At 36.6% G+C, this 16843-nt stretch overlaps 1 protein-coding gene across 2 annotated transcripts in view; it reads left to right on the forward strand.

Moving 5' to 3' along the window:
- FAM120C (family with sequence similarity 120 member C) overlaps positions 1-16843 on the forward strand; it is a 127784-nt gene that overhangs the window by 96182 nt on the left and 14759 nt on the right. The gene's annotated exons all lie outside the window — the stretch shown is intronic.

Here is a 16843-nt window from a genome sequence, read left to right on the forward strand (position 1 = left end):
ATATACAATATTCATCATTGAGGAGGGAGGCATATTCAAAAGTTCTCAGACTCTCGAGTGGACTTTAGCCCTGCTGGATATGGAGAGATATGCATCTATATTCTTTCTATCAAAATTTTATCCACATCTAAACAGTTGCTCAGAGTCCACATGTTTGCCCACAACCATCAAAAACTCTAGTTCCAGGAAATCTGACACCCTCTTCTGACCTCCATAGGCAATGGGCATGTATGTAGTACCCAGTCATATGTGCAAAACACTCACAAGATAAAGAAATCTGTGTTTCAACTTACCTAGTAAAACTGGAAAACAAAGCATCATTTAATGTTTCTGGTATATTTCCTACTGACATGTCACTGATAGAAAAACCATAAAATCTCTTAGGGCCAGTTAAAAAGGCTCAGCAAATAAAGGCATCTGCCTGAAAACCTGATAACCTCTTTAAATTCCAGACCCTTATGGTGGAAAGAAAGGGCTAACCCCCATATGTTGACTTCTGCACATGCACTTGGAACACACATATTGCTCACATGTATATGCGTGCATATACTATAAATTCAGAACATTTTTTAACTTTTTGGAAAAATAAAGTCTACTAAAGGAAGATTTTAGTGGCTAGTGTAGTGATTTCTTCATAAAAGCAAAGGCTTAGTTGCTTGTGACCCGATTAGAAAACTGATTAACACCATAAAAGGCTCCAGAAGCCATTTATTCTGACAGTCAAGCTGCATTAGTACATCTAGGAATACCTAGACTACATCTCTTGAGGGGAACAGTTTCTGCCATGGGGAAGTGGGAGGAGGGGAGGAAGGATAGAAGAAGGACAATAGAAGAAACTAAGCAAACTTACAGACAGGGCATATTATGAAAGCTTTAGGCTGCAGCTTCACTAATATGGCACAGTAACCTTGTGGCTGACATAAATGACCTTGGTCCTATTGGTGAAACCTACAAATCATACTTTAGAAATGCTTTGCCTGCTACTGCTGCCTTGTCAGGGTGTGGCTTTGCCCAGTGGAAGTTGTGTTGACTGAAGCATATAGCAGTGCAAGGAACTCTCTGTAACTGGCTACCCACTGTGGCTTACTGTTTCAACTAGCATTTTCATTTTGGTTTTAAAACATCTGAATTTTGACATGGAGGCTGGTAAGTGTCAGTTGGACTAAAATATCCAAAGTTATTATTGAAATGCCATATAACAGGGAGAGTTGAGGATGAAATATAAACAATAAATCTAGTTACTGATATACTATAAATTACATTCATAGATATTTATGTTGCTAAATGTGGGGAAACAGACTCTCATTACATAGTTACTCACATGCATAAAAGTAGAGGGAAAAAGCAATGCAAGAAAGTTAAGCTATTGTTTTGAGACACAGTGAAAAGCACAGCTAAACCCACTTAAATGCTGTCAATAATGTAAATACCTAGTTGTCAAACAAGATAAAAGATTTTTGTTTTGCTTAAGTAAAATTAAAATATGTACATTTGAATAGTGGTATTAAAGACAATGGAAGTGGGACAGAATTCTGTATAGACAATAGTTTTCTAATGCAATGGACATGTAGTTTTCAGTAAGAAAGACAATCTAAATCTGCTGAAGGTATCAATAAGTCTATAATTTTGAGTCAAGATCACCCCCTTACCCTCACCTTTATTAAAGTGGGTCTATTTCAAGCAGGAATAGCCAAGAAGACAGGGATTCCTTCTCCCAGCTCCTATTCTTGGGCTGTTATTTTACCCTGGAAAGGGAAGGCTGCCATTTGTCATCAATCCCATCCCCAAGTCCAGGTAAGTGTGGTCAAGAGGATTATTGACACCAACCCCACTCATAAAGGGACAGAAACTCTAATCCGGTGGTTCTCAACATTCTTAATGCTGCGACCCTTCAATACCATTCCTTGAGTTATGGTGACCCTCCCAACCATAAAAATTATTTTTGTTGCTATTCTGTAACTGTAGTTTTGCTATTGTTAGCGATAGTCATGTAAATATCTGGTCTGCAGGATAGCTGATGTGTGAGTGCTGTGAAAAGGCCATTTGACCCTCAGAGCAATTGTGACCTACAGGTTGAAACTTGCCGCTCTGAATTGAGGCTCTAATTGCCGCCTTGCAACACAAATGTTGGAAGGGGTTTTCACAGAGGAGGGGTAAACTACAAAATCAGGGTTACCAACACCCATATCCCCATCTTCAGTACCCATCTATGGAGCAGAACTATTACATATCATACTGGAAAAAGCATCTCTAGATCTAGTAAAAGAGTCAGAAGATCTTTGCTAGGGTAACCAAACCATAGTGTGTATGTGTGCTGGCTAGTTTTCTGTCAACTTGACACACAAGCTAGAGTGTGGGGCTAAAGAGTATAACCTAATATTCTCATAGATGTCTTACTCCTGAGATGTATTCAATGGTAAAAGGTAAACTCTAGTGGGCTGAAGAGATTTAAACATATTCTTTAAGCTACTAGTGGCTTTTGCTCATCACAAGTGACAGATACTCAAGTTAGAGTAAAAACAAAGGAGAAAATTTTCGACAGACATCAAGTGCTGCATTATGCATAGAAAATAGACTTCAGTAACTAAACAAGAAAAAAATGTCTAATAATATTGACCACTCTTGATCAATCTATAGATCTCCAAATGTGACAAATGGTAAATAATTCAGGCTTTCAAAGTAGACTAAACACTTAAAAGCAGTATCAATATTTTCAAAGATCTAAACGAAAGTTGTGGATATAGTTCCTAGTAGTATACTTGCTCTGGATGCACAAAGACCTAAATTTAAACTCCAGCACTAAAAGAAAAAAAATCTCAGCTGAATAAAGCCAAGCATGCAAAATTAAAAGAAGGCATGATAACCTACCATATTGTGATAGTTAATCCTGATCATCAACTTGATAAAACTGAGAAACACCTAGGAGATTAGTAAGGAATACCTCAAAGTATGTCTGAGGACATGGCCAGAGACAGTCACCTAGTGAGTGGCTTAGTACACTGTTGGAGCTGTGCAGTGGTGTTGCACCCGTTTATTTCTTTTCCTACTTTTTACCTTTATTTTAAAAAACAAAGATAAATGTAAAGATTTTAAGCATTTTTGGATAAAAGTATACAAATACATTTTTATAAGGTTGTAATTAAGTATTTGTGGGTACATATACATACACATATGTATATATGTAACAATACTATAGGAAAAGCGGTTATTAATTTGAGGAGATAGGAGAGAAACTGGGAGGGGCTGTAGGAAGGAAAGGGGAATGTGATACAGTTCCATTTTAATTAAAATATATTCTTTTTTTTCTTTTTTCTTGAACATCACACAGTCTCTGGGTTGTTTCTGGGGTGTTCAGAGCTTTCTGGGGTTAGTATCCCATTATCAGTGACTGCATATTATGTCCTTTTGTGACTGGGTTATCTCACTCAGGATGATATTCTCTAGGTGCATCCATTTTCTTAAGAAATTCTTTAGGCCATTGTTTCTGATAGCTGAGTTGTACTCCATTGTGTAAATGTACCACAATTTTGGTGTCCATTCATCTACTGAAGGACATCTGGGTTCTTTCCAGCTTCTGGCTATTATAAATAGAGCTGCTATAAACATTGTGGTGCATGTATCTTTGTTGTATGTTGGAGCATCTCTGGGGTAAATGCTCAGAAGTGGAATAACTGAGTCTTCAGGTAGTACTATGTCCATTTTTCTGAGGAACTGACAGACTGATTTCCAGAATGGTTGTATCAGTTTACAACCCCACCAACAGTGTAGAAGTGTTCCTCTTTCTCCACATCCTCGCCAGCATCTGCTGTCATCTGAGTTTTTGATCTTAGCCAATCTGACTGGTGTGAGGTAGAATCTCAGGGTTGTTTTGATTTGCATTTCCCTGATGGCTAAGGATGCTGAGCACTTCCTCAGATGTTTCTCAGCCATTCGATATTCCTCGATTGAGAACTTTTTGTTTAAGTCTGTACCCCATTTTTGATAGGGTGCTTTGATTCCCGGGTATCTCACTTTTTGAGTTCTTTGTATACCTTGGATATTAGGCCTCTATCTGATGTGGGGTTGGTAAAGATCTTTTCCCATTCTGTTGGCTGCCGTTTTGTTTTCTTGACAATGTCCTTAGCCTTGTAGAAACTTTGCAATCTCATTAAGTCCCATTTGTCAATCTTTAACTTTAGAGCTCGAGCTATTTGTGTTCTGTTTAAGAAATTTTCTCCTGTGCCTATATATTCTAAGGTTTTCCCTACTTTCTCATCTAATAGTTTCAGTGTACCTGGTTTAATGTGGAGATCTTTGATCCACTTGCACTTGAGCTTTGTACAAGGAGATAAGAAAGGGTCTATTTTCATTCTTCTGCATGCTGAGTGCCAGTTGAACCAACACCATTTGTTGAATAGGCTGTTCTTTTTCCATTGACTGTTTACAGTTCCTTTGTCCAAAATCAGGTGACCATATTCGTGAGGGCTCATTTCTGGATCTTCTATTCTATTCCATTGATCCACGTGCCTATTTCTGTACTGGTACCATGCAGTTGTCAGCACAGTTGCCTTGTAATATAGCTTGAGGTCAGGGATAGTGATTCCCATCGATGTTTTCTTGTTGTTGAAGATGGATTTCGCTATTCTAGGTCTTTTGTTATTCCAGATGAAATTGCACATTGCTCTTTCCAACTCTGTGAAGAATTGGGTTGGTATTTTGATGGGGATTGCATTGAATCTGTAGATTGCTTTTGGTAAGATGGCCATTTTTAAAACGTTGATCCTTCCAATCCATGAGCATGGGAGATCTTTCCATTTTCTGAGGTCTTCCTCGATTTCCTTCTTTAGAGTTTTGAAGTTCTTGTCATACAGGTCTTTCACTTGCTTAGTTAGAGTCACACCAAGGTATTTTATATTGGTTATGTCTACTGTGAAGGGTATCTCTTCCCCAATTTCTTTCTCCACATGTTTATCCTTAGAATATAGGAAGGCAACTGATTTTTTTTGAGTTAATTTTATATCTGGCCACTTTGCTGAACTTGTTTATCAGCTGTAGGAGTTCTCTGGTGGAATTTGTGGGTTCGCTTAAGTACACTATCATGTCATCTGCAAATCATGATGTTTTTACTTCTTCCTTTCCAATTTGTATCCCTTTGATTTCCTTTTGCTGTCTAATTGCTCCGGCCAGGACTTCCAGTACTATGCTGAATAGGTAGATGGAGAGTGGGCAGTATTGTCGAGTCCCTGATTTTAGTGGGATTGCTTTAAGTTTCCCACCATTAAGTTTGATCTTGGCTGTTGGTTTGCTGTATATTGCTTTTATTATGTTTAGGTATGGGCCTTGGATTCCTGTTCTTTCCCAGACTTTTAACATGAAGGGGTGTTGAATTTTTTCAAATGCTTTCTCAGCATCTAGTGAGATGACCATGTGGTTTTTTTCTTTGAGTTTCTTTATATGGTGGATTTCATTGATGGGTTTCCGTATGTTAAACCATCCCTACATGCCAGGGATGAAGCCTACCTGATCATGGTGAATGATCGTTTTGATGTGTTCTTGGATTCCGTTTGCAAGGATTTTGTTGAGTATTTTTGCATCAATGTTCATAAGTGAGATTGGTCTGAGGTTTTTTTTCCTTGTAGGGTCTCTGTGTGGTTTAGGAATGAGGGTTATTCTAGCCTCAAAAAATGAGTTAGGTAGTATTCCATCTGACTCTATTTTGTGGAATAGTTTGGAGAGTATTGGTATTATGTTGTCAATATATGTCTGATAAAATTCTGCACTAAACCCATCTGGACCTGGGCTTTTTTTGGTTGGGAGGCTTTTGATGACTGCCTCTATTTCTTTAGGTGTTATGAGATTATTTAGATGGTTTACCTGGTCCTTATTTAACTTTAGTACCTTGTATCTGCCTAGGAATTCATCCATTTCCTCCAGATTTTCCAGCTTTGTGGAGTATAGGCTTTTGTAGTAGGATCTGATGATTTCTTGAATTTCCTCAGTTTCAGTTGTTATTTCTCCACTTTCCTTTCTGATTTTGTTAATTTGGATACTCTCTCTTTGCCCTCTAGTTAGTCTAGCTAAGGGTTTATCAATCTTGTTGATTTTTTCAAAGAACTAGCTCTTGCTTTTGTTGATTCTTTCAAGGGTTCTTTTTGTTTCTATTTGGTCTATTTCTGCCCTAATTTTGATTATTTCTTGCCGTCTCCTCTTCTTGGGTGTATCTGCTTCCTTTTGTTCTAGAGCTTTCAGCTATGCTCTCAAGTTGCTAGTGTATGCTCTCTCCAGTTTCTTTTTGGAGGCACTCAGAGCTATGAGTTTTCCTCTTAGTACTGCTTTCATTGCATCCCATAGTATTGGGTATGTTGTGTTTTCATTTTCATTGAATTCTAGAAAATCCTTAATTTCTTTCTTTATTTCTTTTTTGACCCTGCTATCATTTAATAGAGTGTTGTTTAGTTTCCATGTATATGTGGGCTTTTTGTTGTCTTTGTTGTTGTTAAAGACCACCCTTAGACCATGGTGATCTGAGAAGATGCACGGGAGTATTTCAATCTTCTTATATCTATTGAGGCTCATTTTGTGACCAATTATGTGGTCAATTTTTGAGGAGGTGCCATGAGGTGCTGAGAAGAAGGTGTATTCTTTTTTTTAGGATGATATGTTCTGTAGACATCTATCAATTCCCTTTGGTTCATAACCTCTGCTAGTTTTACAATATCCTTGTTCAGTTTCTGTTTCCATGATCCGTCCATTGGTGAGAGTGGGGTATTGAGGTCTCCCACTATTATTGTGTGGGGTAAAATGTATTTTTTGAGCTTTAGTAGGGTTTCTTTTATGAATATTGGTGCTTTTGTATTTGGAGCATATATGTTAATGATTGAGAGTTCCTCCTGACAGATTTCCCCTGTAATGAGTATAAAGTATCCTTCCTTATCTTTTTTCATAACTTTTGGTTAAAAATCTTCTTTATTCAATATTAGAATGGCCACTCCAGCTTGCTTCTTGCGGCCATTTGCTTGGAAGGTTTTTTCCCGCCCTTTTACTCTGAGATAGTGTCTGTCTTTGTCTCTGAGATGAGTTTCTTGTATGCAACAAATTGCCGGGTTTTGTTTATGTATCCAGTCTGATAGCATAGGTCTTTTTATTGGGGAATTGAGTCCATTTATGTTAACAGATATCAAGGAATAGTGGTTGCTGTTTCCTGCTAGTTTTGCTTTTGTAGGTTGAGTTGTGTCTGTGTTTCTTTCTTCTTTTGGTTTTCCTGCTTAGACGTTTTTTAAATTTTTATTAGGATGTAGTTCCCCTCGTTGTAATCAGTTTTCCACCTATAATTTGTTGTAGTGCTGGGTTTGTGGTCAGATATTGTGTAAATTTAGTTTTGTGTTGGAATATCTTCATCTCTCCATCTATGGTGATTGAGAGTTTTGTTGGGTATAGCAGCTTGGGCTGGCACTTGTGCTCTCTTAGGGTCTGCATGATGTCTGTCCAGGCTCTTGTAGCTTTCATAGTCTCTGTAGAGAAATCGGGTGTGATTCTGATTGGTCTGCCTTCATATGTTACCTGACCTTTTTCTCTTACTGCTTTTAGTATTCTTTCTTTGCTTTGGGCACTTGGCATTTTGACTACTATGTGTCAGAAGGAATTTCTTTTCTGGTCCAATCTATTTGGAGTTCGGTAGGCTTGTTTTATGCTCATGGTCATCTCATTCTTAAGGGTAGGGAAGTTTTCTTCTGTGATTTTGTTGAAGATATTTACTGTGCCTATTAGTTGATATTTTTTGCCCTCTTCTATTCCTATTATCCTTTGGTTTTTGTCTTCTCATTGTGTCCTGGATCTCCTGGATATTTTGGGTTAGGAGCTTTTAGGTTATTGCATCTTCTCTGTTTTGTCTAAGTTTTCAATGTTTTCTTCGGCTCCCAAGATTCTCTCTTCCATCTCTTGTAGTCTATTGTAAATGCTTGCATCTGTGACTTCTGATTTCTTTTTTAGGTGTTCTACCTCTAGGGTTATCTCTTTTAGTGTTTTCTTTATTGTGCCAATTTCCATTTTAAATTTCTTCTTCCATTCCTTCTTTTCTTTGGATCTGTTTTCCTCTAGTTCTTTGAGTTCTTTGAGTGTTTTTCTTGTTTCCTCTTTAAAAGCTTTTAATTCTTTAACCTTTTCCTCCCATTCTTGTTTAAGGATCTCTATCATCATCTTGAGGCAGGATTTTAGGTCTGAGTCTTCTTTTTCTGGTGTGTTTTTCATTCTGCCGTTTGCTGTGATGGAAGACAGCTGAGTACTGATGTTGCCAGGTTATCTTGGTTTCCCTGGGGTATGTTCTTTCCCTTTCCTCTTGTCATCTTGTTGTCAGTCTTGTGTCCCTGGATCACTGCTGGATCACTGCTTGCTCACCGCTGGTTCACTGCTGTTCCAGACCTGTGTCCCTAGATCACTGCTGGCTCACCTCTGGCTCACTGCTCTTCCTGGTGGCAGGTGGTCTCAGTGTGTGTTCCTCACACCCTGTTGTCCGGCTGGGAATAGCCCGATGCAGGGTTACTGTTTCCCTGGAGCAAGCTGGGGCGGCCAAGGGGAACCGGGGGACTGCACACTGGCTCACAGCTAGCTCACTGCTGTTCCTGGTGGCAGGTTGTCTGAGTGTCTCTTGCACCTCTTTAATCCCAGCACTCTGGAGGCAGAGGCAGGTGGATCTCTGCGAGTTCAAAGCCAGCCTGGTCTACAGAGTGAGTCCAGGACAACCAGGGCTGTATAGAGAAACCTCTGTCTCCGAACAAACAAGCAAATAAGAACAAAAAAAGTGGGGTTGGAGAGATGGCTCAGTGGTTAAGAGCACTCGCTGCTCTCCCAGAGATCCTGAGATCAAGTTCCAGCAACCACATGGTGGCTCACAACCATCAGTAATGGGATCTGATGCCCTCTTCTGGTGTGTCTGAAGACAGCTACAGTGTACTCACATACATAAAATAAATAAATCTTCTTAAAAAAAAACAACAAAAGTAAGAAAGAAATGAAAAATATAACTTGACAGTTATTTAGAATAACAATTGGAATGGGGTCTGTAGCTCCGCTGTGTTGCACATGTGAACATGCACAAGGCTCTGAGTTCAGTCCCCAGTTCACACACAACATAATTAAATACAGAGTGCATTATGTTATTTTCAAAAGGTGGTTGAAAAACAACTACAAAAATTCAAACAGAAATGTCCTGAACTATACAATAAACCAGTTCACAGTTATCTGTGGAATACCCAACTCAACCCTACCATGGTCTACATTTTTAGGTGGACATAGGACATTGTGCATAATAGACATGATGTCAGGTTACAGAGCAAGACATGAATGTAAAAGGACTAGAGTTATTCAAAATATGATCTGAGGCAGTGGCAAATTAGGGGTAATTCATGAAAGGAAATCTGAAAAAATGGCACAAGTATATGAAAATTGAGCTTCGGGGGTCCTACATCATAGGAGAAACCACGAAGGAAATTAGAAAATAGAGATGAATATGAACAAAATGGCAATGTGATAATTTATGAGGCACTCTAAAATTATCCTGGTAAATATATACCAGTAAATGCTTTTAGTATAAAAGAAGAAAATCCTCAAACCAGTGGCCTAATTTTGTATATTGAACTAGAAAAAAAAAAGCCAAAATTGGAGCCTTACCACATTGCTAGTCCCAGCTGTTTGGGAAGCTGAGGGAGGGTTGCTGCATGAGCCTAGTAGTTAAGGGGGTCGTTAAGGGGCGTCAAAAGTGGCAGTAATGTAGTTACCTGGTGTGTGTGAGGTCCTGAATCTCCCAGCACTACAAACTGAGTAAACCCAAAGAATCAGAAAACAGGAAACTATCAAGTGTGGATTACTTATAAATGAAATAAGGATACCAAAAGAATAAAGTTAAATGAGATACAATTTTTAAACTTTTTTACTGGATATATTAGCTATACATACAATGGGCCTTATTGTCATTTTCAAACATCATGTATTTGGATCATACCCATACTGTTTCTTATGATGTACCTGCCCTGACTTAAAAAAACTGACATTAAGAATAATAAATGGACACTACTTAGTGGTTTTGGAAAAATTAAGTATGAGGAATATGCCAACAAATTAAGTGATAGATACAATTGACAAATGAGTAGAAAGTCACAAATTACTAAAATTAACTCTAGAAGAAATGGAAAATCTGAACAAATGTATAACAATGACTCAAATAACTAATTAAAATCAACAAATAATTTAATATTATAACCCCCAGTTTTATCAATTTTCCTATAAATGTCATAATTCCATTCTTTGTGGATGAACCCTACTGTGCTGTATAAATAGTACATTTATTTACTCATCCACTGATGGGACCTAAGCTGACTCTGTAACTTAATTTGTGAATGTTGTTGCTGTGAATATGAACATGCACATTGTAACCCCTCCTCTGTTATACAGACGTTTGAATTTGATGCAATTTTAATTGTCTCTATTTCTTCTTTCACTGAGTTCTTGGACTCCTATTCAGAAAATTGTTACCTGTGCCAACATCTTGAAGTGTTTCTCTTGTTTTCCATTTTAGTTTGGAAGATTCAATTTTATGTTAAGTGTTAGGGTTTGGTTCGAAGTTTACATAGTTTCAGTCCTCTATGTGGGGGTAATCTAGTTTTATAATTACCATTTGTTAAAATGATTCTGGTTTCTGGTGTATGTTTTTGTCACCTTTGCCAAGAATTATATTCTTAACGATTTGGATATATGCATGGTCCTCTATTTTCGTTCACATGCCTGTTTTGTGCCAGTACTATGATTTTCATTGTTATCTATGGCTCTGTAGTATAATTTAAAATTGGGTGTTATGATAAATTTGGATGTGCTTTTCCCCCATATTCAGGGTCTTTTCTGCTTCCATATAATTTTGAGGATTATTTTTCTAGTTTTGTAAAAAAGAAAAGTGTTGGTATTTTGATAGGGGATTGCATTGAATCTATTGGTGAATCTCATTAGTATGCAAGCTTAACAATATTAACTCGTCTCATCCATGATCATAGGAAGACCCTTTCATCTTTTGGCATCTTTCTATGGGGCGTTGTAATTATTATTGTAGAATCCTTTCATTTATTCCAGTGGTTCTCAACTTGTGGGTCATGACCTCTTTGGGGATCAAATGACCTTTTCATAGAAGTTACATATCTGCTATTCTGCATGTCAGATATTTGCATTACAATTCATAATAGTAGCAAAATTACAGTTACAAAGTATAAATAAAATAGTTTTATGGTTGGGGGGCCACCACAACATGAGGAATCAAAGAGTCACAGCATTGGGAAGGTTGAGAACCACTGATCAATTAGATTTATGATGTGGTGTGGTTTTGTTCTGTTTTGTTTGAGGTTAAGTTAATTTATTTTTATGATTTTTTTCTTAGCAAGTTTGTTTTTCATCAGTTTGTAGGCTAATGTGTTTTTTTTTAATTTTTGTATCCTATCACATTGCTTAAATTGCTTATCAAATCTGATGGATTCTCTAGAATCTTTTAAATATAAGATCATACCCTGAAAACATAGACAGCTTGACTTTTCTTACCCTACTTATAGTTCTTTTGGTTTTGCCTTATTACTCTAAGATTTCCAGAAGTTTTAAGAAAATTGATAATAGTAGATACTACTTCACTCAGTTAAATGGTTATAATTAAAAAGACCATAGCAACCATTTTAAATGTTGAAAAAGTACAGGAAGTAAAGATACTTTTGAGACTACTTTGCCATTTTCTCATTTTAAATTAAATGATGTTGTTTAAAAAAAAAAAAAAAAAAAAAAAAAAACACCTAACACCCACAGCTTGGCCTACAGTAAGAAATGATTTAAGAGTGAGGTACATCTCCCTCTGGTTTGCCATTTTCTTTTTCCTTCAGATTTTTTTCAAAATTTTGGGGTGTGTGTGTCTGTCTGTGTATTTCTGAATATGTGCCATGTATGTGCAGATGCCTGTGGAGGTCAGAAGAGGGCATCATCTCCTGGAACTGGAGTTATGGGTAGTTCTAACCTACTTAATGTGGGGGGCTAGAAACTGAACTTTGGTCCTCTGGAAGAGTTGCAAATACCTATCCACAGAGCCATCTCTTCAGCCCCAAATTTATTATTTTCTTAAAAGATTAAATATGTATGTATCAGATGACTCATTCATTTCACTCCTAGCTATCGCTCCAAGAGCACTGAAAAGATATGCCCACAGAAAGACTTGAATATTAATGGAAGTATTAATCATAATAGCCAAAAAGCTCAAAGAACCTAATTATCTATCAACTGGTAAGTGGATAAACGTACTGAGGTATGTCCATCAATGAAAAATTATGTAGCAATTAAGTCAAACTACTGCTAATAGGCCAGATCATGAATCAACCTTAAAATCTTTATGCTTAGGGCTGGTTAATTGCATGCATATGAGGACCTGAGTTCAACCCCCAGCACTTCAAATAATTATTATGCTAAATGTTGATGAAAAAAGTCAAAGAGACATTAAGTAAATGGAAACTTCATGGGCTGGAAGTCTTACTATTATAAAGATGTCATCTCCTCAATCAGTAGATTTCATGCATTGTTTATTAGATTCAATGAGCTTATTCTAAGATTTATATCAAAAGGTAAAGTCGGATAGATGTATTGGCACAGCACCTGATTCCTAGCTACTCAACAAGAGGATTCCTGTGCCTAGTTCAAGGCCTGAGCACATCGTCCAACCCTGTCTTGGAAAAAAAAGATACTGACCCTTAATAACTAAAACAATGTTGAAAAAAGGAAGAAAATACAAAATGAAGGCTTATTCTAAGTGTCTAAGACACAACTATTTTCTAAGGATTATTTCCATGGAACAAAGAACTCAAAAATAAGCGTTCACACTGATATATTCAATTGATATTAACAAATAATGAAGCAGTTCACTAGACGAAAGATTTTTTTTCAACAATTAGTACTAGAGCAATTAGATAGCTCAGTAGTCAGAGAAAACAATGTGCTGTCACTTAAAGCCCCATGAATGCAAAACTATCTAATTACAAAAGGAAAAGAGAGCAGAGCACATCTAGGATCTTGTGCTAGGTAAAGTTTTTAGACTTGTCATTTAAAAAAAAAAACTGATTTGGAAGAGAAAATATAGACTTTATCAGCATTCAAAAAATCTTATCCTTTGAAAGACCAGTTGGGTTTTTGGCGTTATTTCGCTCCGTAGAACTAAGGATTGTCATACTTCATACCTTTCTGTTTTACAATGTTAGGGATCAAACCTCCTCCTTCCCAAGTACTCTACTACTTCTTCCCAGCCTTTTACATTTTACTGACTCAGAATGAACATGAAAGTTTGGAATCAGAACAAACTTGTTACTGTTACATAAAATTAATAGTAGAGTGGTATAAAGACTTCCAAATATGAAATCATATGTAAAATTTAAGTCAGTATGTTATTGGATTGACACAAATAAACACAAAATTAATAGGCTAGTAACAAGTATTTATATGTATAAAAATTTAGTAGCTAATAAGAATTTCACCAAATAAAAAGAACCTTTTCACATGTAGGCAGTAGTAGCCCAATTCTAGAGACAAGAAAACTAAATCAGAGGTTTCAAAGGTTAAAAAGCAGCTTCCTAGTCACAGAGTATTAGAGTCTCAATGCCAAGGAAGTCAACCTCCAAAGTATATAATCTTTGCCACTGTATTCTATACAAATAATGGTTCTACCAATGTGTCTACAATATCACAGGCATTTAGTATATATGAATAAATTATAGTTTACTAAAATTATAATAGAATGTATAATAGTTTCATGTATTATGTATAATTATATAATATTAAAATTGTGCTATATTTACACAATGGAGTACTACTCAGCTATCAGAAACAATGACTTTATGAAATTCTTAAGAAAATGGATGCATCTAGAGAATATCATCCTGAGTGAGATAACCCAGTCACAAAAGAACAGATATAATATGCAGTCACTGATAATTGGATACTAACCCCAGAAAGCTCTGAACACCCTAGAAACAACTTACAGACCATATGAAGTTCAAGAAAAACAAAGGCCAAAAAAATGAAAAATCATTATGCTTAATCTTTACACACCAAGAAAACTTTGACTATTTCCAGGTTACATCTTGTTTTACATGTACTTTATGCTCATTGTAACTAGTAAGATTTTTAAGGCATACTATCAAACCTTTAAAAAAAATCAAGTACTGACAAAAATGTATTCATATACTATTATGCAAAAATGCTTAAAATCTGTACATTTATCTCTGTTTTTTAAAATAAAGTTGTTCAATTAAAAAAATAAAAAATAAAATGCTATCTTGACACTGAAAATGAAACCTTATCATGCTATAGGTTTTATTGATTTATATTTATGTATTTTATTTACTTTATGTGTATGGGTGTTTTGCCTGCACATATGTCTGTGCCATATGCATTCAGTGCCCAAGGAGGCCAAACGAAGATATTGAATCCTCTGGAACTGCAATTGTAGATAATCATTAGACACCATGTAAGTGCTGGAAACCAAACCCAAGTCCTCCACAAGAACAACAAGCCCTCTTTACCACTGAACTAGCTGTCCAGCCTCCATGATTTTGTTTCTCCAGAGATAATCCTCAGTGGAGTCATATAGTTTAGGAAACAGTGCATGATGAACAACCCTAAATATTGGTAGATTTAATAATTATTATTTCTTCTTTCCTTGTACCCCATTGACTTATTAGGCCCCACACTGCATCTTATAATCCATTCAACACTCGTTAAAAAGTAGACTGATTCAGGAATGGAGATTAGTATATGCTGACAGTGACTTAGTCAGCAAATATTTATTGAGCACCTACTGTGGAGTACTTTATACCAAGAATTTAGATTAACACTGGAGTATAAATAAAACCAAGCAAAAACCTCTAATCCCTAATGAAGTAAGTTGATTCCTCCTCCATAAAGCCGTCTTTGATTCTCTAGATACATTTAGTGAGCACTCAGAACAACCTACATAATCATGTCCTAGGAATTGTATTAGACTTTCTGTGAACTTTCCTCTCTCTCACAGTTGGCTCCTTTAGGTCATTTTTCTTTTATAATATTCAAGTTGTATATAATTCAAATAATTGTGCTTTGGTGAAGTGCTTCGTTTTGGTTAAATGTTTTGTTCATTTGTTTTTACCATGACCTGATTGGTACTCTTCCAATAAATATTTAGCAACACTCACTTGATACCAAGGGTCATGATAAAGGAGGACTAATAGACAAAAGGTCCTGAAGAACACACAAAATCCTAGACCTCCTGGTAATTCGCATAGACACTTTAATAAATTTCCGTTGTGGATAATTAGTAAAACATTTAAACTTTATTCTGTTCCTCGCATAGCCTGTAATTTTAAATGTCTTTTATTTATACTTTTCATGCCATTGCTTGATGGTGACATTTTTTATGTTCTTTTCTTCACATATCCTCACAAACTAAGATAAAAGGCTTTTAAATAAAAGCTTAATAAAAATAAATAAATCAAGAACTTATAAAATTAGCTTTCAAGGCAAAAGTGTGTTGGTAAAAAGAAAGATACAAGCTATGAATTATGTATACTAAGTAACATAGTACCAGAAAGTATAAAACAGGCAATAAAGTATGAATACATTTCCCAAGTGAACAGTGAGCAGAAAAGATGGGACATGATGTTCTAGGCAAAGGGAAGTCTTGTCAGTTACAGAGTTCCTACCTACAGACACTAGATGTTTACAATAGGCTTGCTAAACAAGTCACAGGATTTGTTCATTCTTGCCATTCCAAAATCATTGCAAAATTCAAAGGAATTTGAGCTGGAGGAAAAAGTATTGGCGGTAGAGATGCTTACACTGCCTCTCTCCCCAGTGCAGGACACTAGTTCAGAGAGCTTTCTAGATTCCAAGCCAGACTGTGGCTGTGGTAATTGGGCTAGAGTCTCCAGGAATTCATCCCATGTGTTGCTCCAGCCACCCCTTGCTTTAACTGCCAAGTTCCCAAAGTCTAGAACAACTCTAGACTAGAAGCTGTGCATGTTCATTGTCTTACGCACCTTTAAGGAGCTAAGTACATATTTTATACTGATATATTTGTAGTTTTTTCCCATTTTCCCTTCCTTCTCAATATCTATAATAGTAAGACACATTCAGTTCCTGTTCAGTCAATTCAAATACTTGTGAATAGGGATTTAGATTTCTTCTAAAATTGGTACCATGTCATCTAGCCATCTTCACGAGCCAAAGTTCTTGGGGTTTTGGGCTCTTCCCTTCTCCTCACTGTCCTGTAAAACCTGTGGCCAGGGGTTGGGAGTGACAAAGCATTTGCCTAACATGCATGTAGTCCTGGATTCTATCCCTAGCATTGTGGGAAAGGGAATTCCTATGACCAAGTCCTGTGGGTTTATATACCAACAGCTCTTATCTTTATCCCCAGATGACTACATCTTCACTGACAATGCCTTCATTTAGTCCATTTTTGGCCACAGATTCAGTCACCTCTACTGATATGTATGTCATATCATTCTCCTGCTGACAGTCCTTAAATGTCTTCTTATTTGGGGACAGAGATTTATATAATCTTTTTCGGAGACTATGACGTAGTGGCTGACTTTATAATTTTACCCACTATCATTCAGCAATATCAATTCAAGCCAGGTGCATCTTGCCAAATCATGCCTCCATATTCTTCCCTAGAATAAAACAGGATGTTTTATCCCTACCATGTGTCTCATTAAATTATGCAATGCCCTTGAAACTCTGCTCCTGCTAAGGTTTTCAGGTGACTTCCTTGTCCATTGGACTCTTCTGTGTTGTAGAACTTTGTGCATTTTTCCATTGGCATACC

This window comes from Micromys minutus (assembly GCF_963924665.1).
Source record: "Micromys minutus genome assembly, chromosome: X".
In the NCBI taxonomy this organism is placed as follows: Eukaryota; Metazoa; Chordata; class Mammalia; order Rodentia; family Muridae; genus Micromys; species Micromys minutus.